This window comes from Watersipora subatra, chromosome 4, assembly GCF_963576615.1.
Source record: "Watersipora subatra chromosome 4, tzWatSuba1.1, whole genome shotgun sequence".
Taxonomy (NCBI): domain Eukaryota; kingdom Metazoa; phylum Bryozoa; class Gymnolaemata; order Cheilostomatida; family Watersiporidae; genus Watersipora; species Watersipora subatra.
The window spans coordinates 38559628-38585147 of record NC_088711.1 but is presented as its reverse complement, the minus strand read 5'-3'; the positions used below and the strand labels follow the sequence as shown (position 1 = coordinate 38585147).

The 25520-nt window shown below is 30.7% G+C and overlaps 2 long non-coding RNA genes across 2 annotated transcripts; both read right to left on the bottom strand.

The window, feature by feature from the left end:
* Nucleotides 1-700: 700 nt before the first annotated feature.
* On the bottom strand, nucleotides 701-1655 carry LOC137395139 (uncharacterized). Its single transcript, XR_010978446.1, has 3 exons — nucleotides 1545-1655; nucleotides 1251-1418; nucleotides 701-908 (listed from the first exon to the last, which is right to left on the bottom strand). It is a non-coding gene; the product is annotated as an uncharacterized lncRNA (long non-coding RNA).
* A 14403-nt stretch (nucleotides 1656-16058) lies between these two features.
* LOC137392771 (uncharacterized) lies at nucleotides 16059-17001 on the bottom strand. The gene is made up of 3 exons (XR_010978246.1): nucleotides 16892-17001; nucleotides 16623-16765; nucleotides 16059-16274 (listed from the first exon to the last, which is right to left on the bottom strand). It is a non-coding gene; the product is annotated as an uncharacterized lncRNA (long non-coding RNA).
* Nucleotides 17002-25520: the final 8519 nt, after the last annotated feature.

Sequence of the window (25520 nt, the reverse complement as noted above, 5' to 3'; positions counted from 1 at the left end):
AAGTAAACTAACCAACCAATCCGTCATATTTGAATGTCGTTATTCCATATTTAAGCTTGGCTGAACTTTTTATTCCTGACAGAAGAATAAAATGTGGATGATATCTTATATAAGAGTTGCATGATAATTTATATAAACTTTACATGATAATTTATATAAAACTTACATGATGGTTTATTTACAATTTTTATTTTTAAGTATCACTGAAGAGCCATCTATTCTAACTTTTTATCTCATGTCTAACTTGATTAAATTAAACTTTACAACAGCTGTAATTTTAAGTAAGAAACAGAACTTACAAACAACAAAAATTCATTTTGATTAAAGCAAAATAGAAATCCAATTTGAGGGAAGCAGATTAACCACTTTCTATAAAAATGCAGTCGTGTGGCTTAAACATGCTTTTGGTACTCCTTAGTTTCCAAAAAAATCAACTACAAGTTATAATTTTCTGCTAAAAAAATTAATTTGTATTCAAGTTGACTGTGCAGCCACTTTGTAAAAACCTCAAAAAGTAGATCAATGTGACTTTACAGTTTAGTGATGATTAAACTTTCAAGTCACAATAATCTATAATGATCTACAATGGTCAATAATTTTCATTGTAGCAGAATTTCATATTAATAGATGATCCAAACTGTCAGACTTTTATTTCTGTACTTGGTCTATTGATAGACATAAAACAAATGCGGCTTTTGTCGAGAAGAACTATATTTAAAATAACCAAAACCTCACAAAATAATTTCTAAAATATCACAGTTATGTTTCATTGACCATAATAAAACATAATATGGTTGGCATGTTTGAACTCTACTTCTAAAAAGTCAGCAACAGGCAGTCAGCTACTCTTGGATGAGCTTCAGAAGAACGTCGATGTTTGAGTAGATTTTTGTCATTGTCTGTCTAGTCTGCAATAATAAGAGTAATTACAGGTATTACTGTGGATATCAAAGCTAAAGCTAAACCAAACCAAGGTAACAATAAAATAATAATAAATAAAAAAATTTAATTTTTTCACATTTACTTCGAAGCTGGTATAGTAGAACAAAGGCTAAAAAAGATTTTTTGGCTTGCTGTTGTACATGGTTAATCATCAAATATTTGTATGTATACATTAATTTTGTTGTTGCTATAAGTTGAGACAACTTGAATCCTTAATGTTTTGATAGTATTGTGATAAGACACTTGTATCAGTATGAAGTTCACCAATTATTATTGTAACATAAAAACTACAGCGTATTTATACTTACAAAAGCCGCTGATAATCCCAAATATGTTAGCCTCTGAAACCTCCAAATCCACCTCTTCCGTATCTTCCGTAGCCTCCGTATCCTCTACCATATCCTCTGCCAAATCCTCTACCATATCCTCCATATCCTCTACCATATCCTCTACCAAATCCTCTACCATATCCACCCCTACATTGAATTTAAAACCATGCTTGATATCTGACATGATCTGATGTCCTTATATCATTTCAACAGTATGAAGTATTTATATTCCTTTTGTCATTTTATGCGTGGTGGATCTGCTAAAAAACTTACCCAAAGCCACCGTATCCAACTGTAAGTTGCAGGAGAGCAAGACAGAGAGTCATAAGGATTACCAAGATCTTCATCTTTGCAAATATTTCTTTGACTAGTTTGACAGTAAGTCTACAAAAGATATAGTCTATATTCTCTAGTGAATTGTTTACTATTTTCCATCAATAAAAATAATCATGAATTCACATGATTCAAGAAAAGTTCGAATAGAGTTAAAAATATTTTGATATTGTCAGTCAGTAAATCTCTTGACTACTTGAAAATGTTTTTAGACAATATTTTTGTAGATTTATCAGAAAGTTTAGGCGCTTTCTATCATCTCCGATTGTTGTTGATGTTTGAGGTGATCTGACTGCCAGGATGTTTTAAGATTGAAATCGACAAAACCTCATTGTGGTTAAAATGCTTGGATTAAGCAATAGTGGGATTATGAATCCTATAGTTGCAAAAAGATCTAGAGAATAGAGACTCCTAATGCTTTAACTTGAACACAATAGCCAATATCAACTATAAACTATCAACTATGGCAATGACAGCAGCTAATAATGTAGTTTCACATTCATTCCTTTATTGATTTTTTCATTCACAATAAAATTTTGTCAATTTTAATTTTAAGTCATCTTATCCGATCATCTCACACATCAAAAAAATTGGAATTGGTTAACAATAGAAAAATGTTGAAATAAGCAAGCAAACAAAGCAAACTCTAAGCAGTATGTAATGCTATCTCATTTATCAACTCTAAACACAGTTTTAGTGTTGAACAGAATCCACAAGAACAATGCATTTATAATTGCGATGTAAGAGTCATATCTTTAAGTAAGATATGACATATCTTATAGTAAGTATCTCATATAATAGGTATCTTATACTCATATTTTATAGTGAGTACTGCTTGATTATTAAACTTTGTACTTACAGATTCTTCAGTTGTTGAAGATGAACTGAACTCTGAGGCTGTTGACACTCTTTTTATACATGTAAAAACTCATCAATCATGTGCATAAACATGAGGAAATGTCTGTGTTTTCATTAGCATTTTAATAATTAATCAAAAACTCAAGAGTCTGTAGCCTACCTGAAAATATTTATAACTTTATAAAGAAAAATTCATTTTGTTGACACTTGAAGTGTATGGCTAGATCTATTTGTGCCAATTATTAAAAATAGAAAATAAACTAACAAGATTGAAGCATTTTTGATGAAAAAGTTTGTCAGAGGCAAATTCCAAACTTTAAAAGATAATTGATTACGCCTCACTGGCACGAGTGTTGGTATGCTGGAGTCTTTGAATAAGATCTCATGAAACTAAAAATAGAATTTAAATTATTTATGATTTGAATAAAAAAGTTTGAAAAGATGTTTGGATGTGTTGCTGATGTAGTGGTATGGCTACATTCACATAGATTGCACTTTCTAAAAATTGTTTGGAACTCAGATCAAAGCTTTTCAAACCAATAATATTTTAAATTGTAGCCTGTATGATTCTGGTAGAAACTTTGACTAGCTTGTTAAAAGTTTGACCAGACCTTGGATGTAGCAAGACTCTTTGTGAAGCCTTGTTTATTTTGATATACCAAAAACTCTAACACAATTTAAAGGTCAATCTGTTAAGAAGTTCTTGGAGAATAGGCTTTATTTTTCGCTATATACTTGTATAAAAGGGAGTATTTTGATAGTGTGGTAGCAAATTTGTACAGCCCTTTATGTAAATACCTGTAGGTATTGAGACTAGATAAAACTGATTTTTGACTCGATATAATGCGTTGTATAAAGTTTCCACAAGCCGATCCAAATACTTGTCATACTTTTTTAATCAATTAAACAGGTAGTAATCATATAACTGTCACTACATGTTTAAAACTAATAGTTCACTACTGTAACAACCTTAAAAACCTAAAGTCTGAAAGTATTGAGGAAAGAGTCCTGATAACAAAAACCAAGGGTGAATCACATTGACGCATGAGTTTCCTTAAATGTGCAGGTGTTAGATCGAACAACACATAAAACATCTAACATTTTGTTTTGTAAACCTGTCGTATGTGGGACAGTTTTAATCGAGCCTTTTTTAGTGCATTTACATTTAGTACTTATGTTTTTTGAGTAATCAAAATTAACTTTCTTAATGCATACTGCAACTAGTTACATGCATAGCATACTAGCAGAAAAATAGACAAATATCAAAAACATATAATTTGAATGCTGATAGGGTTGAAAGTTTTACTATAATGTAGTGTTATTCTCATAGTGACAGCTTTAGCTTGTCTGTATCACTAGAATAGCAGGAAGTTCAGCCTGTATGTATAGCTGTCATTTAATCAATTCTATACATGCCATGACTATTAGAACATGCTAAAACTTTTTATTGATGTGCCGGAAAGTTTCAGATATTGAAAAAAAACATGATAAACCATAAATATTACTAAAGATCAAGGCAATTGGTAAGGTAACACATTGATTTTATTTCAATATATATATATATACTTTGAAGCAAAATAAATGCGCTTTGCAACAGCTTACATTTATATGCTCCTTTGCATATGCTATCAATTGAGCTTACGAAAATTCATACAAGTAAAGGTGAATAAATACTTACACTACAGCTGCTCAACTAATAAGCTGGAGAGTTTACATAATATTGTTATTAATTCATAACTATAAAGGTTTATGTTAAAGGATTAATATACAGTAAGTGAAATTTTTGAGCAAATAATATGTCTGAGGCAGATACATGTATGTCAACTAACCCACAAATGACCACATTTTCAGTGACAAATTAAAGTTCATAGGTTTTGGGAATTACCTAAGTTGCAAAATCTGGTTCAAGTTTGTGATATGTTATTTTGATTTGTACTCTCTTTCATTGTCACAGAAAATGGTATGTCATAGGTCATCCTAGTTTGTTCACATTAATTGTAAAGTCTCATTGGCTGTATAACTATATCATACTTGGCACTAGGCTCATGCATATCATTCTTTCTGGCGGAAAGCTTTTATAGCGTATCTTTTTAGCGCGTACACAAAAACATTGACCCCGGATCACAGAGGTAACATATTCACTCAAAATTTTGCACAACAAGTTCAGGTTATTGGGTTATCATTTTGCCAACAAATTCTATTCAGTTAACTTTTTTTACTCTGAATTTATGACATAATATTTCAAAAATTTATTTTTGGTTCATAATAGATGAAAAGGAAAACCATTTACAGGAACATTAACACATTTTTGCTTGTCCAATTCTTCAGCATTATGCCTAGATATTTGTGATAGTTATATTGTAGGTTAAATAATAGGGGTCTGTACTTTGGTGAAACTGCAAAAATAACTAGAAATTCCAATGTCATACAGCCCACGATCAAAGTGATATTGGCAAAAAGAAAGGGTATTGATGGTTGAGAAATGCAATATTAGCAGTCAAATAGGATAACTGCAATGGTAGCTGTAATGTACTGGGTGTGGGTTTTATTATATACAACAAATAGCAATAATGAAAGGAAAATATTATATGTTTATATCTCTCCTCCTGCAAAAAGAGAATTGCAATATTGGCCAATATTAGAAGTAAAATGCACTGATACTATTAGAATAACCAATATTATTTATATAGCAATAATATAAAACCAGTGCACAATTTTTTTTTACATTTCAAAACGGCATAGCTAACAATATCACGAAGTTGTGATATTTATATAGATTTTTAGAAAATCTGTACTACGTAGTCATTGTCCTGTAGTCATCCAAACTTATAATTAATTATTGTAATAATCTCATAAGAAACGTTAAAAAAATATCATCGTTATTTGCTGTACTTACACTGCGTTGGACATTAGTTAGAATGCAAAAGTATTCAAATGTGTAGGCAAATGAAAATATTGAAATCGGCAAAAATGAAACGATTTGTACTCCTATGTTAATTGCCGAAACCTTCGGCAATGCTATAGACTGGTGAAAAGTGCACGTTATTTTTTCGTGAAATGCGCAAGACTTTATCGTTCTATTATCTGTCGCTCGGCGTTTCAATTTCCGGTCTTAACTTTTATTAAACCAAGCTTTTCAAGCGTTTTGTGGCGATTTTCGTCCGAATTAATCTGTCTATTTGTGTATAATCCGATCAGATGGGTTAGTTTTAGGAATTTGTAGTAAACCTTCAAAAGCTTGGTAACATTTAAATAGGTTTAAATGTGTTTTGTATCGTTATTGTACTTTAACGACTTTACAAAATGATGCTTAAATTTGTTGATGAAATTTTTTGACGAGGGTTCGTCTCATTGTTGATGAATAATTTTCGTAAGTTGTGTGCTCATGCATTTATCATAAAAACTCCCACACTTCGCTCCGCTCGTTTGTTCGTGGGATAAATATTAATTCAAGCTGTAGACCTAAACTACTGTACATAATTTAAATAACAACAGCAATAATGAAATATGTTTATTAAATCTTTTATTATATTGAAATGCAATATTAAAAGTAAAATGGCAAGCTGCCGTGTAATACACAATTTGAAAGTTGGTTGTTGGTTAAAATAAATATTAATTCAAGCTGTAGACCTAAACTACTGTACGTAATTTAACTAACAACAGCGATAATGAAATATGTTTATTATAGCTCTGAAATGCAATATTACAAGTAAAATATATTGTAATATACAGTTTGAAAGTTGGTTGTGTTGAATGCAGAACAGTTTTGACAACGATATGTAACAGAAATAAATATTAATAAAATAAATATTTAACTATCACATACTTATGTTTTACAATAATAAAATAAATATTAATTCAAGCTGTAGACCTAACCTACTGTACGTAATTTAACTAACAACAACAATGCCAACAATAAAAAAATATGTTTATTATATCTCTGAAATGCAATATTAAAAGTTAAACGGCAAACTGATGTATAATGTACAGTTTGAAAGCTGGTTGTGTTGCGATGAATGTAGAATGGTTTTGACAGCGATATGTAACAGAGAGCAAGCGTTGGCATTTACGCGTCTGGAAGTTTTATGCAAACTGGAGTGAAATAACGAAATATTCTTGTCATAAAAGGGCGTTGTAGTAACCCCCTACCTTGTAGATAAGATGTAAAGAAATCTGGCTGATGTTCTAGATAATTTGAAAAACCTTCGGTAATCGGACAAAAACGTAGGCTGATAAACTGTGTACCACATTTTTGTACCTGTAAATCGGTCTACGCCTCAAACAGTAGACAAACAGTACACAGTAAACAGGTCTACTATCTGTCGCACGGCTTTATTGGCGTTTCGTAGGTCAGTCGAAACTATTAATAAACCAAGCTGTTCAAGCGTTTTGTGGCGATTTGTGGCAAGACTATCGTTCTATTCTCTGTCGCTCGGCGTTTCAATTTCCGGTCTTAACTTTTATTAAACGAAGCTTTTCAAGCGTCCTAATAAATCTGTCTATTTATGCATAATCTGATCAGATGGGTTAGTTTTAGGAATTTGCGGTAACCTTTCAAAGGCTTGGTAACATATTTAAATAGGTTCATATGCGTTTTGTATCATTATTATATTTAAACGACTTTACTGAAAAATAGTTAAATTTGTTGATAGGATTTCGTTGCAAGGGTTTGGTGACGGCCGTTAACGGATAATTTTTCGGGAGTTGTGTGCCCATGTACATTTATCATAATTCTCCCAATCAATCGTTTCACTCTTGTTTGGTCGTGGGATAATTCTTTTTTTTTGCAAGCAGAGTTCCCAAAAATCAAAAATAATAAACACAGATTTTGTGTTTATTGGTTCATTTGTGTTCAATGCTTTGGTGAGACAAACTTACTATGTCTACTCACTAATCTAGTTGATAAGAAAAGATTTGGCAGCTCAATCATTTGCATCTAATTTCTATCAAACAAAATCTACGATTTCTAATACAATGGCAGTAATCTTTTTTCAGTTTTTGAACACCAGTCTATTAGGTTTTTTAAGACTCTTATCTAACAATTTCATTCTATAAAAGGCAATATTAATTAATAACAAAAATTTCATCACTATTTAGCGATTACGATACTGTAGATAAAATAACTGAAAATGATAAGAGCTTTGCGGTTAGGTGCGTGTTTGTAAACTTGTGGTTGCAATCTTCATGAGTTCAAATTCAGTACAAAGAATTTTTTGCTCTTAGAATTGTATTGGCGTAACCATACTAATGATATACTATGAAATTTATATATTGTGATAGACAAATCTTCTAATGTATGAAAAAAAAATTATAAGAAAAGCCTATCTATGCTAGAGGAAACCTCTCCTCTCTCAAACAGGTCATTGTATTATACATGTACACCCGCTGAATCAAGGTTTTAAATTGCTTATTGATTAAGTTTACATAAAACTTTTAACATCATAGTTGATTAGTCTATAAAATATTTAAACTAATAATGATTAAAAGATGACGAAAACTGTTTTTGAAGCATCTTAAAAGTTTAAGTGACATAAAAGTTCATATTAAATGTTTTATAGACATCTAATAAATTGTTTTAACAAATCCCGTGACTGTGAAAAAAATTTGATCCAAAATAAAACAAATATTTGGTTTTGTAAATATAAATATCTGGAACAGTACAATTGTTCCACCGTTTAATAAGTAATTTAACGAGTTGACCAATTATGTTTTGCCAAGTTTCTTTGATGTAATACAATTTGACTTGAAACGTTCTTTTTTTCTAACGAACCAATGTAAAAATTCTAATGTGATGATACTTTTTTTCTTCAAGGCAAATTTAGCTGTGAGATTCTGTATGCTGATATTTGACTTATCTGCAATTACTTTTTCAAAATTTCATTGATCACACCTACATGTACTACTACAAACCAAATGATTTCTATTCGACTGTGCAACCTACAAAAGTAATAGGCATACTACCAGATACTAATTCAACTCTGACAACTAGAGATAGGCAAATGTTGCCCGTGCACATTCACCTGATACACTCTCATTTACATAAGTATCGGCACGTTCACGAAAATGCGCCAAATTTGACAACCTGTTAAAAACCTTTTTTGGCACAAATGAGAGGATGTTTTTATAGATTGGCATATTTGTCTATTTTATGTTCATATTTTGACCATCAAACTGCCAAAAAGCGAACTTCAAAGAATAGAAAAATGTCTGTTTAGACCCTCATTGATAATGTTGGGTAGCAGTTGACCGGTAGTTGGCATACTTGCATAATGTTTTGAGATTGTAATATAACTAGGCAAGCAGACAGCTTGGTTTAAATTATCAAATTGTTACACAAGCTAAAAATCAGTAAAGAACTATCACTGGTAATCTATATATAAATTTTTCAAAGTTGGTCGAATGTGTACTTGTGTATTCGTCATTTTGTTTGTCTAGCTATAGCTCTTATTTTTAGCATTGCACCTGCACATTACAATACCTCTGTCTACATATCTTTCTCAAAATTGGTGTGCTCGTCCGTATGTGTGTCTCTCTGACTAAAGCTACAGCTCACGTTGATTATTTTACCAATGCAGCTAAGCGTTGCGATGCTCCTGTTAAGAAATATGTTTGTAAAGCTCAAATACTATATCTGTAGTCAAGGCCAATTCTTTTCACACGGACAAGTATATATTCTTTTTGTGAGAAGAGCCTCGACATTCTTTCTCCTTTCGGTCAGACAAACTACAGTTTCTTATTTTTTGAGAGATCCCAAAATCCCATTCTCATTTCCCAGTATTGAGAGATAATTCTAGTATTGTTGTATTCAAAGTTTTCATGGTTATCTTATGGTGGAGCAGTAACCTTTTTTAAACACACATTTCTATGCAAGAAATGTTATTATTAATTCAACATATTTATGATTTTTATTTTGTTTTTAGTTCATAATAATTGTATCGTTACCAAATCATCCTTTATTACAATTGTAGCAAAACTGACCTATTTTAGCTAATGTGGAGCATTTCACCGTTCCACTTTCATGGTTACCCACAAACCAAGTAAATCATAAAGACCGAGTTGCTATGTGAGCATACAATGTATATTTACATGATAAATATATTTGTATTTAGTACAACAAGGTCCAGCATGCATACATAAATAATACACGGTATGAGAATATAGTGTCTATCGTATGCAGGGAGCTGCGCTGCTCTCCCTGCTTTTCCAATTGTCCTTCCCTTTATTTTTTTTGCTCTTTGTTTGCTCCGCCCATTTGCGGTTTCAATTCCCGCCAAAACGTTTTGTGGCTATGTGACCTGCGTCATTCCTATCTTATTTATTGCTGTCCCAGCCTCCGAGTGAGAAGTGGAGGCTCGGCCCGGCCTGTCAATCGACCGTCACACTAGCATCGGCTAATTATTCTACATTTATATCTAAACGTTTTTAAAGTTGTCTTACTTTTTTGTAACTCATTTGACCTGCACAAGACATTTTTCACATGATATGAAGTTTGAAAGTTACAGTTGTTTGACAGACTGTAATAAATTTTTCTTTGCTCATACAGCTACCAATACAAGTACACACAACATATATACAGGCATTGTCAGTACATAGGGAGGGTAAATGCGTGAGCCCTCCCTAAATTGGGTGAAGCCATGCTAAATATTTTCTTTGAAGATATTTCATAAGGATGGCTTTTACTAAAACACGTAGTGCAAGTACTTCTAAATCAAAAGATGGAGTTACTCTATCAACACTTGATGCAAATTTAGAATTGTATTATCACAAATGATTTAAGTAAATGCTAGGCTCAACAGTCTTGAGACCAAAAAGAGCGAGTATGAAAATTTTCTTCAATTTCTACATGAAGAGGTCAATGATCTAAAGAAAGATTTGGCTAAAGTTACCAACGATGTAAAAAGTATGAAGTAAATAATCAAGCATATGAAAACTTTACAAAGAGCATTGAGTCAGAGTCAGTAGGGCAAAGTAGGGCAAAGTCAGTAGAGCTAAATGGAATACCACCGTCAAAAGATGAAGATTTATTTATGGCTCTGAAAAAGCTCAAGAAAAACTTAAAGTTCTCGTGGCTAAATTTGATCAATGGCATGACACCATATACAGAATTAAGCAAACAAACAGAATCGTTGTAAAATTTACACAATCTCACAAACGTGAAAAGTTTTTTCAAACTTACAGAAAAAACATTACAACTATAGACACTTTAGGGTTTGCACTGAAGAGTAAGATCTTTATTAATGAAGTACATGTACTTAGTCCTGAGCAATCAATGTTGTTTTGGAAAGCATGTCAGTTTAAACAACAACAGGGTTTTAAATTTATATTGAATTTTAACCAGAAAATCTTTGTAAAAAACACCAGAAGACACACCTGTGCAGATAAATAATGGAGATGATAAACTGTCATTAGCTACTTGGGTTTTTGAATTTTGTTTAAATTTTTTTGCTGAGTGTTTTTGATTACTTATATGGATGCGGGTTTTGACTGTAAATCACATACAATAGATTCTTTTAGTCATGTTTTGGAAAATCTTCAATGTAAATACCCCACTGTAATTTGCTTCAATTTATGTAGCATCAGAATAAATTTTCTGAATTTAGATTATTTTTGTCTGCAACAAACTATAGTTTTGATGTAATTTGTATTACTTAAATGTGGATATACGATGATAAACTTTCAATGTTTAATGTCAGCAACTATATTTTTGTAGGTAACCCCAGAGGTTCAGGGGGTGATAGTGTTGGGGTCTATGTGCGAGACGGAATTAACTTCACTCTTACACCTACCAATGTGTTAAGGGCAGAAACTTGCATCTAAGGGATGCTCACTTTGGCTCTCTACCACTAAACCTTTCAATTATTCACCGTTCGCCTACCACCGATCTTGGTGTGTTTTTTGAGAATTTTTAGCTTTTTGTCCGCAAATCTCTCAGCAACTTTTGGTTGATGATTTTAATATTGATCTTTTGGATACTGCTGTAAGTTTACCCTACATAAATTTATTCAGTTGCTACAACTTTTATAATGTTATCAATTTACTTACACGTTACAGCTCAACAAAAGTAGTTGTCTTGATCATATGCTTTTCAACCTTAATTCAAATTCTTGTATCATTTCTGGCACAAGGTTTTGCGATCTTAGTGACCAGTGACCTATTTTTGCCTTTCTTCCACTTCAACACAGCGGATCACAGCAAGCTTTTAAAACAGTAACTAGAAAAAATGTTGATTATTCATTAATTATTCTTGAGCTTTCAAATATAAGTTAGCATGAAATTTTTAAAAAAGCAAAGATGTTTATTACAATTACAATATTTTTTTAAGTCTTATTACAGTATTTTTTAAACCAGACACATATTTGGCTAAACACATAAAAATTACCAAGTCTGCTACAACCCGAAAGCCTTGGATTAGTTTGACACTGTTATTCAAAATTCAACAAAAGAATAATATTTCTAAAATATGTAAGCTTGCTCCTCTAAATTCTATGCTTTCCAAAAAGCATAAGCGATTGAAAAAATCTGTAAACATAGAGATTAAAAACGCAAAGAGACTACTTTAAAAAAATGCTAGAAACAAGCTCGGCCAGTGTTATCTGGAAATTGGTAAACCCTACTTTTAATCTTAATGCTTCTAAACGAAACTCAAATCGTGTCCCAACCAAAATACCATCAATAATTTATAATCCGCCTTGTGATACAGACATTGGTAACATGTTAAACTTGCATTTTACAGCTATAGCAAATAAATTGGCAACTCAAGTGGATAGGAGTCAATTATTAACAAAAAATCCCAAACCTTACATAAAGTTGAACGATGATGGAGAATCAACTTCCTTTACATGTAGATATGCGGTTGTAAATGATATAGAAAGACTAATAATACAAATCAATGTTAAAAATCCTGTGGTACAGATGGAATATCGGTTTTCTTTGTCAAAAAAACTTGTTCAGCTATTGTTACAACCTTATGTTTTCTTATTAACTAAAGTTTAAAAACTGGTATTTTTCCATTTAATTTAAAACATGCTATATTAACTCTACTATATAAAAAAGGTGATGTAAATCTATGTGATAATTATCGTCCCATTTCAGTGCTTACAATTTTTAATGAAATATTTCAAACTTTTGTGAACAACCAATGGCTATGCTTTTTGGAAAATCATAAAATTTTATCTTCCTACCAATATGGTTTGAAAAAACAACTATCTACAGCTGATGCCCTTGCGACGTTTAAAAATCAGACTTTACAAGCCTTTAGTAAAGAGAAGCGTGTGTTAGGAATTTTTGTGGATTTCAAAAAGGCTTTTGATACCATCAATCATAACATTCTGACAACAAAACTTGAAAAACTCAGTTTTGACACTAAAGACACTCACATCTTGTCAATGATTTAAAAGTTATCTAAGTAACCGTTAGACAATCAACTAAGATTCAAAATAGCATTTTGTCATCGCAAACATTACTTCATGGAGTTCCTCAAGGCTCTGTCCTAGGTCCTTCATTGTTTTTAATTTATATAATTGATCTACCTAAGTTTTTGTTACATTCTCGCTGTATATTATATGCCGGTGATACAAGTTTGTTTTATGAATCAAAAGGCCTTAATAAAATTTACAATGATCTAAACAATGACCTTCAAATTTTATATACTTGGTCTACCTCAAACAAATTGACTATTAACATGGAAAAAACCCAATACATTGTTTTGGAAACCCCCAAAATAAATTTAGGCTTACTGATAAAATCCTTAATACAAACTCAAAAATTATCTCTAAATCTGATAGTATTAAATTTTTAGGTATAACGTTAGATAAACACTTAAATTGGTCACACCATATTGGTTCTATTTTGCAAAAATTACGTCCTACTTCAGGGTTATTGTTTAGATGTTCCCAGTGTTTTCCTGAATATATTTTACTACTGATTTACAATTCTTATTTAAACTCAAAACTGACTTACTGTGTTGAAGTGTGAGAAAATGCTCCAGCTGTGCACTTAAATCATTTATTGCTCTTTCAAAAAAGGCTAGTTCATATTATTTATAAAAAACATTTCCTATATCCTACTAAAAAGCTTTACCAAACCTTAAAACCTTTTGACATTTTTCGACTATATAAATATCGTACTTTGCTTCGCATTTTTCTATCATTTCAAGATTTTCTTCAAAATACTGTGCCTGTAAAGAATACGAGACAAAGTTTTATAAATTTACTCATTCCACCATCTAGCTCCGCTGCCACTAATCAAAAAACAACATGCCAAGAAACGGTGCTATGGAACCAACTACCTATATATGTTAAAAAACAAAGGACCATTTCCGAAATTAAAAATAGTCTTAGAGTTCATCTTCTGGAACGGGAGTGAGAGTCTGTTTTTTCTGCTGTCATCTAACTGGGCCTTGCCTTGACCGGCTCGCCATTGCATATAGGCCTCATCATCACCTCCTTGGTGTTGTTATATTTATTGTTTATTATTAGAAGTTAATAATACACTCTTATGTTGACAACCTTGTGATGTATTTATTACTTCAATTTTTTGTTCTATTTTCCTTTTGATAAAATAAACAAACAAACAAAGTCTGAAAACCTTTACAGTTGTTTTTATATATTTTTTTAATTTATTTTAATTATACAAAACACTTTTCTTATTATATGTAGTTTGAAAGTTAGAATGGCAAATGTTGTTATATGTTAAATACAAATAAAATTTTTGTCCAAAGACTTTTTATCACCCACGCAATGCTGGGTTGTACAGCTAGTAACATGTATAAATGATGATAAATGGGAAGCATAATAACATATAACTTAGTTAACAATTTTGATGTATGTTGTAGAATGGTACAAGTATCTCATTTGTACCATACATGTTTACATGTTCGGTACAAGTCATACTGATTGGCTGGAGATAACTAGATCATAATCTTGTTATTAATAGCTCATATAATGCTGAACACATTTATTACCTAAGCATATAACTGCTTTCGCTACTGTTATCAAAAGCAAAAGGCTCCCTTTGATATGCGTATAGTTTTTGGTGGATGCATTAGAACGGCTACTAGTATATCTTAACTAGTTTCTAGCTATGCGCAATGATCACATTGTTTGTTGTTTAATTTCATGTTTAAATAGAGACTTACTAACTTTTAAATTAGAATCTTTTATAAGTTACTTTATATATGTTTCTGATAAAAGCAATAGTTCAAATAAAAATGTTTCAAATTCACACAAAACGAATTTTGAAAGTTATTCTCTGAACCATAGAGTGACAAGTATGAAGACAGACTTGTAGCAGCTACTATTTGTGTATACACCAATCTTCAAATAGCCATTTATAGCAATGAGGGAGGCGTGTTAAAAAATAGAAGACTCTTAACTCAACTGGGTGCAAAATTTCAAGTGAGTAGTACAGTATTACTCATAAAAATACCCATTTACTCTTTAGAGCCCAAGTTTAGAAATATTTGTCAACACGGATGTACTTTCAACATAAATTTATAGTCTTCTGCGTTTTTAAACGATAATATTGCAATAAAAGTAGCTGGAGATGTGCCATATCAGGTTAACATTATTATCAATGTAAAATCTAATGATACTATATAATTCGTATTTCCATAGCACCAGAATATACAAACAATCTTTTCAAAGAAATTCTAAGAATAGTTCTAGCGTTTTTCGCCTTAAAAATAATTAATATTCCCTAAACAATTTTCAGCCACTTGGTTTGTGGTGTTTAGTCTGAAGAGAAAAATAGGCCAATAGTACCAATTTGTAACAGACACTATTATAGTTGCTATTTATTATTACCCACTTCCACACGTCAAGTTTTCCCTTTTTCAATAAATTCTAAAATCCTAATAAAATATTTAACTGAAAAAAATTTCATCATCTTTAGCTTAAAAACAGACATGAATATATACTGCAAGTGGTCATGGCTTTGATAGACTTTTGATCTATCAAGTATTGTGACTGCTCACACTATACATGTTTTACCTTAGCTTTTAGTATCCTAAAGTTAATTGATGCAAATGTTACATAATCAAAACATTAAACAAGAAGTAAAAGTTAAAAATTATAGAACTTGCTCACTGTAAGAAAAGGTAAATGTAAAACAAATATATTTTTAACCGTTAAACCTGAGAAAGTAATATTTGAAACTGAATTATGGTGAGCAGCAGTGCTTCCAAAAATATTCTGAGAAGAAAGTCGCTGTCACTTTTATTTAAACAGTGTACATCTGCAGTAACTAGTGCCAATAATCGCTTTAACTAAGAGATGCAGTTAAATTTACAAAAAAAACATCACCTGGTTATTTTTGAGTTAGGTACGAGTGTGGCATGTTGTTAAGTTATGTAATGGGCTTTGGCAATTAGCTACCACTACACCTGCATTGAGTGAAAGACATTCTAATTTGAAGTCATTATATAAAACTGCTTTCACAATATTGTTGGGTTATACTGGTTCTTTTATTCTGCATCTTAAATCCAAATCATCTATTAAATCACTGCACTTAATATTGTATTGCAAATTTTTGTTAATATTGTTTTTTTCTGCTTCTCCATTTATAGGTGAGACAGAAAACAAATACATTTTGTTACTCAAAAGAAATTATATTTAAATTAATCAAAATCTTCCAAAATAGGTTATGAAATATTATAGCTTACAATTTATTAACCATAACAAAACATAATGTTGATCGCCTCTATATCAGCTACTTCTAAAAAAGTTGTAACAAATAATCACAAAAATCTAAGTGAGCCGAGCATCATGAGAAGGTAGACGCTTGTGGAAAATTTTGATTGCCTCTGTGACTAATCTGTAACAGTATAAACATTTTATTAGTTAAACTGCGTTAATAAAACATCGATACATTAAAAACTAAATTAAGGCAATAGACACACAATAAGCACAGATAATAAAAAGTCAGTTCTAATAATTTTTTTCTATTTCGTCCTGAATTGTTTTGGTAAAAAGATTTTGTGTAATGTGGCACCTCATGTTAAAACAGTTTATGTCTTAGGTTGATGTTATGGTTGATTTGTTTTGTATACTGAGGTAGAGTAATCTCCTCTGTTTGTTTTTTATTTTTAATTAAGCACTTTTCCAAACTATAATAACTTATTAACCATAATATTAAAAAGCAATGTAGTACATCTATACTTACAGAACCCTCTGCCATAACCGCCTCCATATCCTCCAGACCCTCGTCCATATCCACCATAACCACCACGTCCATATCCACCTCCATAACCTCGTCCGTACCCACCATATCCTCCATATCCTCCCCTTCCTCCACCATATCCACCTCTAAAATAAATTTTACAAAATATTTGACGAAAGAAGCAAGTATTAGAGTAGCAAACATACTTCAGTTTTTTAGTATAAAAGATTGTTAACCCTGTCAGCGTGTGTGCTAAAAGTTAAAAAACTTACCCAAATCCACCATAACCAGCTACAGTCTGGAGGAGAGCAAGGCAAAGAGCCACAAGGATCACCAACAGTTTCATATTTGCAAAGATTTTATTAATTGGTTTTGTCAGTGGCTGTCTGCAAAAAATATATATTTGGGTCAAACATTTTTTCATTAACTTTCATCAATGAAGCAGCAACTAGAAAATAACTTTCAAGCACATTGAAAAATTTATAACTATCCATTGTTAGGCAAAATAACAATAGAATTCAGCCATATGGTTAGTGAGAGAGTTACTATGGATTTAAGAACATTCTGGTGTAACTAGTAGTACATGAAAATAGTATTCTTATACACATCATTTTTTGACGAAAATTAATAAAAACAATATACTTACTGTATAATAGTACCATAGAATTTTTATATTTAGGCACTTGGGCTTATTAGGTATCAATTTTATATTAAATTACATACTTACAGGTACTTCTGTCGTTGAAGATGAACTGAATTCTGAGACTGATAAGCCGCTATTTATACAATTTATACAGTTTGCATGTCATGTAAACTCTAACCAATCGTATAGATAAACATAAAGTTTGATCAAAGGTTTTTAAGGTATTTTGAAAAATCAATTATAGAACTTTTAATTCTAAAATAGAGTCTAAAATATTTATAATTTGGCACAGGAAGTTATGTAAAAATTTTAGCTGCCAGAGTGAATGCTAAACTTATAAGTCTGACTGACATTTATATAAAATAGTTAGTATAAAGGCTTGAACCAATAATTTTTTTGCAATAGTTCGAATCCAATTGTTTATTAATAGCTTTAAATAAGTTTGAATAAATCCCACATATGACTTCAGTTTCTATGGAAACTCAAGGTTAAGTTTTTTCTGTTGTTTATGGCATCAGAAGGCTCTAAAAAGTTTCTGTACGTGATAACTTCTTACTTTTTGAATATCATAAAAGCACTTTTGATGAGAATAAAATGTAAGCATTTTAGATTGTTTGAATTTAATAAAATTTTCAATATATACAACTTTTTCACTTTACTATAATTGCAATGAATTGAATCAGAATTTTGCCTAAATCTGGAAATGAAGCCTTTCTTGACCTAAGACTTGGTTTTATTGTCTTTTCATCATTTGAACATTTATTAACCTAAAAACTTCTGTTAAATTTTTAAAATTCTTTAGCCAACCGCAACAACAACTATTAATATATGACATATAAAAACAATTAATAATGAACCTTAGCCCCACAAAAGGTTTAGCTAATAAGAAACTATAAAGTGAATATATATATATAATATAGTAATATATATATAATATAGTAATAAATGTGTATATATGTATATATATACATATATATATTACTATATTATATATATATATATATATATATATATATATATATATATATATATATATATATATATATATATATATATATATATATATATATATATACTAGCTGTGCCACCCGGAGTTGCCCGTGTAATAAAAGAGTTTTTGGACAGTAAATTGATTTGTATTTAACATATAACAACATTTGCAATTCTAACTTTCAAACAACATATCATGAGAAAAGTTTTTTGTCTTATAAACAATGAGAAGTAGTGAGATTTTTGCTATTAGCCAGCTTAATAATGTGAGCTTATAATATAATAATATAGAATATTATAGCTTCTTGTGACGTTATGCTATGACCCGTGTCACACGCAAAGCAGTTAGGTTTTGCTCTGATATAATGACTTATACTGGCAGGCTAGCAATTCGTATTCCGTAGTCTTGTGGTCAAGGCGTCAGAACGGTGAACGGCTTGGTTCGAGATCGAGCCCTCTTCGGTATGGAAAATTCATTCCAAGAGTTTAAGATCTATAGCCGGATTTCCGACGAACACACAGACTTTGAGAAATATATAGATGTATAAATACTGTATATATAAATATATTTATGTAATATATATATACATGTATGTATATTATATATATATATGTATATATGTATATTAAAGGTTTCTTCATCCCGGTTAATCTATATGGGTGGTAATATATGCTCCAACTCAAGTCTCATACCAGGAACCCGAGAGTTTGAGCACTAGCTTCAAGCTTTATATATATGAAGATCATGTATAATATATATTTATTATATATTATGTATAATATATATTATATAGTATAATTATATTATATACATTATAATATATACTATGCAGGAGTGCGGCAGTGCACCGCAATATCTAATATTACAGTGCACTCCGGGTCAGAACATTTCTGTTATACAGTTTTTTTGCCTCATGATGTGAAACTAAATGTTTTTTAATCACCTCGTTGTAACATTTTTTCCCATAAATCGTCAACAATAACTTCTTTTAAAGTTCAAATTAGGCATAACCACAAAGATTCTGATATGTTATTTGTTGAAATTCCTCCAACAACATCTGAAAGATATACGACGCTCGCTTTCTATCTGTCAGTTTAGCATTAGTCGTATTTCGTAAATGCTTGATATTGCATGAAGAAAATGAAAATTAGTGAAAGGTCAAAAATTATTATGCATTTTATCATTTATTATAATATTTATTATAAAATTTAATTTGTTATACATTTATAACTATATACGTACATGTATAGCTTAGAATTGTTTAACCATGGGTCCAAAGATCAGTAACAACGTTAAAGAAAGAAAAAAATGATTACCATGGCAATGAAGCTAGAATTACCAGGTTAATAATAGGTTAACTATAGTTACTTAAGCAATATACTATTTTGTTACTAACTTTTAAGTTTTAAAAAAATGTATATCAAATTCAGATGGTTTTTTAGGAAGTGTTTGCATTTGATAATTACGATTGGTGTTCATACTCCACTATTTAACACTTTTGCCTGATGATGCCAACATTGGCACAAATGAATGTCATATGGCTGAGGTTCACTGTGCCTAACAATCTATATAGCAATCATTATACAGTTTTATATAATATCATTTCAAACAAAACCTTTTTCTGAACTATATCATACAAGAATCAAAAGCAATACAAAACAAAAAGGGCAACAGCTAGTCAATAAAAGCAAATAAATGATTTGACATAACGCCTTTAAATTACATTTTCTCTGTTAAGAGAATTAATATTAGGTCAATGATTGTTAAAGGAGCTAGCAATAGTACTTTTAAAATACTTTTTAGAGGTTTTATGCAATTGTTTATATCACATAATCTGAAATGAGTTAAAAATCTGTAATAGTCACGTAAAATGTCAAAAACACAAATCATGACAGATCTTAAAACTTATAATTGATGCAATTGATAGACTTGAAAATTTGAAGATTTTCTTCGCAAGAATTTTGCTACTGCCGATGTTTCAGCTCAGGCTTGTCTCAATCAATAAAACATAAATAGACTTTTTAAGGTGTATATAGGCTTGTGTTATTTTGGTAGTATATGTTTGAGTAGTGCATTATTGGTAAAGCTGTTAACATTCTAAAAGTTAGTCAAATCCACCTAATATGCCAAAAGTTATGATAAGGTGATTCAGCTCCCTTATAATCAGGCCGATGTGTTGTCTACCTCCTGTATCAATATCTTAAATTGTTTACTGATTATGTTGACATGGAACTCCAAGATCATGGTTAAATAAACTGTTAAATATTTAAATTTGTAACAATGAAAGGATGAAGAATACTGGTTTTGAAGCATCTTAAAGTTCATTCAGCTAATTTTAGGTGCTATTAATGTTTATTAAAAGGTTTTATATACATTAAAAATTATTCAAAAATCAAATACTGTAACTGTGACAGCTTTCTGACCCAACATAGAAAGCTATTTTGTTTGTAGATAAAGATATCCAGAGCAATACAAATACCCAACTACGTTAACAATCAAATACATGGGTTTTTTCTGTCTAAATCTTCGTTTGTGGTAATGTAATTTGACTGGTAAGTTCTCTATTTCTAACAAACAAAGGAAAAAAATCTAATGTTTTTTTTCTTAAAAACAAATTAGGCAGTGAAATATGTATGTTACCGGTATATTTATCCGCAATTAATTCTTCGAAGCTTTATTGATCACAACCCACTACTGCAAACCATAAGATTTCCACTTCACTGCGTAACCTGCAAAGGTAATAGGTGTACTACCAAATAGTCATTCAGCCCTTACTACTAGTAAGAGACAATTATTGCATTAGATAATTATTACGATGGGTTTTCTTACGCCATCGTTCATTCACTCTCATTTACATATGGCATGGCACGTAAACAAAATACTTCCATACTGATGACTTGCTTATAACCTTTTTGGCACAATTAGGGAATTATTTATATAGATTGACTGATGGTGTCTATTTTTAATTCATATTGTGGGCACAAAACTGTCAACCTTCAAAGAATGGGAAAATGACTATTTGGATCTTCAGGGATATCAATTGAGAGCAGTTGACAGATTGCTGGCATGCTTGCATAGCGATGTGAAATTTTAGTATAGCCAGACAGGAGCACAATTCATGTTTAAATTATCAAATAGTTGATTTTGTTACTAGTAAGATAAGATAAGTAATAATAATATCATGCAGAAATGCTAATGAATCCTATTAAGAATATCAAGTGAGTTTCTCTAATCTATATTATAGAATGACACTATTGTATCAATAATACGATACATATTTACATCAATATGGTAAGACAAGCGATTGACTGTTGATAACTAGGTTTAAATCTAATTGTTAGTATTTCATATAATGTGCAAGACATTTAACAGTTTAACATATAAAAGTGTAAAAATTTAAAAAACTAATGTATAAATTACTAAATGGGTGAAAGGTAATTGAAAAACTAACCAATATTTTTTATTACTTAGTTAATTATTATCAACATGCAATAGTACAAAAACCGTCTACACTCACATGAATATTCTTCTAAACAAATTAGATGTCCCACCTTAAAAACAAAATTAATCATTCTATAATTAATTTGTTTAATCAAGCATAATAGGAGTAAAAATATTTTTAGCTACAATGTATATATACAAAACAAATGAATAGTTAAAACTATTTAAATTTTTCAATCACAACTATATCTCAATATGTGCCAGTTTAAAATTTGGCCTATTAGCTAGACAGATATTGGTACATGTAGCTCTTATTGATAGAATGTTTTAGTTTTATAAGGAGCTGCCTATTCAACAAACGGAGCAATAGAAATTTTAATGTTGGATATTTACTGACATATTTGTAGCAGTAAACCGCTTTTACTTATTGTACTCATATTGGTGTTAAACATAAGATTTTTAGTATTTGTAAATCCCTTGTGAAACCAACAATAAGGAGCAGCTTTGATAGTTGCATTATTAAGTGCTCTATCTCTGTCAGTTTCATATGATATACATGTACATAGTCAACTTGAGTTTCTCAATTCCAGCCCCAAGGCAAATGATTATTTAACAAGGTTCACAGGAAGCTTGTCGCTACACTGAACTTGGCGCTTGCACAAAACAGGAAGTGTGTAGGATATATATAGACGTGAAATCATTATTCAAAGGGTTTCAGTATCAGTCGCCATGACTATCAATTTCAGAGTCATCAACTATGTGCCTCTAAAAGGGCTAATCAATCATTTATTTGCCATTTTCAGCGTGGCAACGTGTCATAAGGTACCAGGATGTACAAGATCAGTTTTAATATACCCGCTGGTTTATTATTAAACACATGAGTAGTAGTAAAGATGCACCTTATTCTGGCTGTTAATACATGTATGTTATCATCACAATGCCTGATGCTTTTAAAATCTAACTAAATTATTATCAGCTCAGAGATTTGACACCTTTTTTGATCCCCTGCTTATCTGTTTGATACATAGACTAGTACTGCTAAAAGTATTTCCAAATTCCTCTAATAGTGTCTCCAAACCATCAGATATCTACATGTAGATATAGACTGTCCATTGTTTACCCTAGTACATGTGAAGATATTCTATTAGAATGTTGTCACATTTACTAGGGTGAACGATAGACAGTGTCTAATAACTTAATATACAGGCTACTCTGACTACAACCCCTATAATAACATCATAATTAAACATGTAATAAGATGCGATTAAACACATTCACTCTAGGTTTATTGCTTTATGAGTAAATTCATAGTTTTACCAAAGATTTAGGCTTTCCTTTTTTGACCCGCTTGTCCCATTTGTACATTTTTAGAGTTTTGATACAAGTGAGGCACTATTCTCATTTTGTAACATATTCAAGCAATTTAAAAACCTTAATACTCAGTGTGAGTTATAATTATTTATTGCCATGTTTAATCTTACTATCAATTGTTTACATGTTAGATACATGCATGTAGCTAATAAGGATAATTTAAATAGGAGTTGTCTACTTACTTTTATTTTCTAAAATAATATATCGTAATTGTGCTCACTGTCGGTGGACCCTGTGTTTGGGTCGTTAGTACAAATAGACTACTTACTTAGGTCTATCATCAGTTGTTACAGATTATATACTGTACATTATTTACAAAAATAGGCAACATTTAATTATATATAATGAAGTATACTGCACATTATATCAAAGATGAGACTGTCATCTAACTGAGAATTCAAAGGGTTAGACTGGTAAAATACGAACTAAATTTTTTTGTACAAATGAGACTCTAAAAATGGTCTATAGCATACATAATACAATACAACAATATAGTATAATATAGCTATCGAGAATAACTATCCATGAGTAAATTGTTTCCAGTGAGAAATACTTCAATTAGAAGTTGTCTGCTCATAAGTTTAGCCAAACACTTATCAAATGTTAAAAGCAAATAGTCTGCCAAGTAAAAGTGATGGATCTTCTATCAATGTTTCTGCAAATCAAAATAGAACATTTTTTACAGTTTTCAAATGTCATCAAAGCTGTCAGTTTTTGCCAAAAAACGGCAGTTGAAGTCAATGCATATATCAATGGCTACAAATTGAGTCTCAAGTATGTCAACTGTTGTGACTGGAGATTGTGTACGTGGGTCAATTTGGATATATTAGATTCTCACGCTCAAATAGCACATTTTAGTGTTTTGATTTATTAAGTGAAGGAAGATTTGATAAAATGATGAACTACTACAAATCATTTCATGCTAGTATAATAAATAACTTTTCTATATGCGGAGACAAATTTTAATGTCTGATCAAGAGCAATTGCTGTTGCTATAGTTACTGGTCAATTTTTTTTTTCTTTGTAAACTTGATACTAAAAAAATTTGATTTTTGGCACAGACTAGAAATCAGTAAGTAGCTTATTAGTTGGCATAATTTAAAAAAACATTGCTATTTAAAATGAAATTATTGCCAATAAAGTTATATATACGTGTGTTTGTTTGCGTATCTGCGTGAGCATGCATGTGCACAAGTGTGGGCGTTAATGATGTTAATAATGAGAATTACTAGCCTTAGTACTATAATATAAAGATTCCTAATTAGTTTAATATTTTGATATATTCTGTGAAATGGTAATAGTGTCACATTGGTAGATTAAATTTCAACTATGGCAACACAATTATACAACCACCCAATAATTTAGTATACAGTGTATGATGAGAATGGTTGAAAGATTTTCACACACACAAATTGTGAAAACTTTCCCAAATTGCACAAATGCAAAAATTGTTTTAACTATTTGATCAGCCAGCTGGTTACAGTGAGTGAAAGTTTTCAAAAGAGTAGAGAATTTATAAATAGCTGGTTACATTATTTAATGCTGTTCATATTATAATAAATACCGTGCTGGCATTAATTCTAGGCAGTCATTTTTTGTAAATAAATTCTAAACGTATACAAGTGAACAATTTTAGTACAATTCGCGTAACATGGTGCATAAGCTAGTTTTATTTCGACTGTCAAAACTGATTTTTCATAAACTTGGGTGACATTCCTCCTTTTTAGATCACGAATGTTCAAAGCAGTCCAAATACTCTATAAATAGCTTCAGGCCAAATTACATGTACATAGTAGCTCAAGCAGAAAATTATGCTAAACCCAATCCAGTCAGTGTGCAAATCATTGACAGCAGACGATGTAGTCGATTCACTTCATCATGGTATCTGGCAATAAGTTTAAAGTGAATTAGCATAGAAAATCAGATTAGAATACATTATTACATAACTTACTTCAAACAGATTTATCTTAACCATTTGTTTATAATTTATCAATCTAAGCAAATTTCATAAAAATAGCAGTGATAGCACACTTCTAAGAAACAATTTTTTTAAATCCATGCATAATTGCATTAAAAATATAAAACTTTTTGTAGTCACGTTGGAATTAAAACAAAACACTTTTAAAAACAGTGAAAAGCAAAATGAGCTTAAAGCGTTTTCATGTTGTTTAGTATTAAAACTTTCTGAAAATCTGTCATTCTACTGGCATGTATTCATTGAGACTCTTTCAATTTCTTTGTTTCCTAAAACTTCTAAAATCTTTTTGGTTTTTCTTAGAAATTTTCAGTACTTGATATTTGTCTGTCCTCTTATTGGATGTTTCTGATGCCTGATGTTTGTCTGGCTTTGTATTTGAAGTTCCTATTACCATACTTGATGTTTTTCTAGCTCTCTAAAATTTAATTAGTTTACTAAATTTGCCAAAATCTTTTGCAGTCATGCTACAGTTTTTTC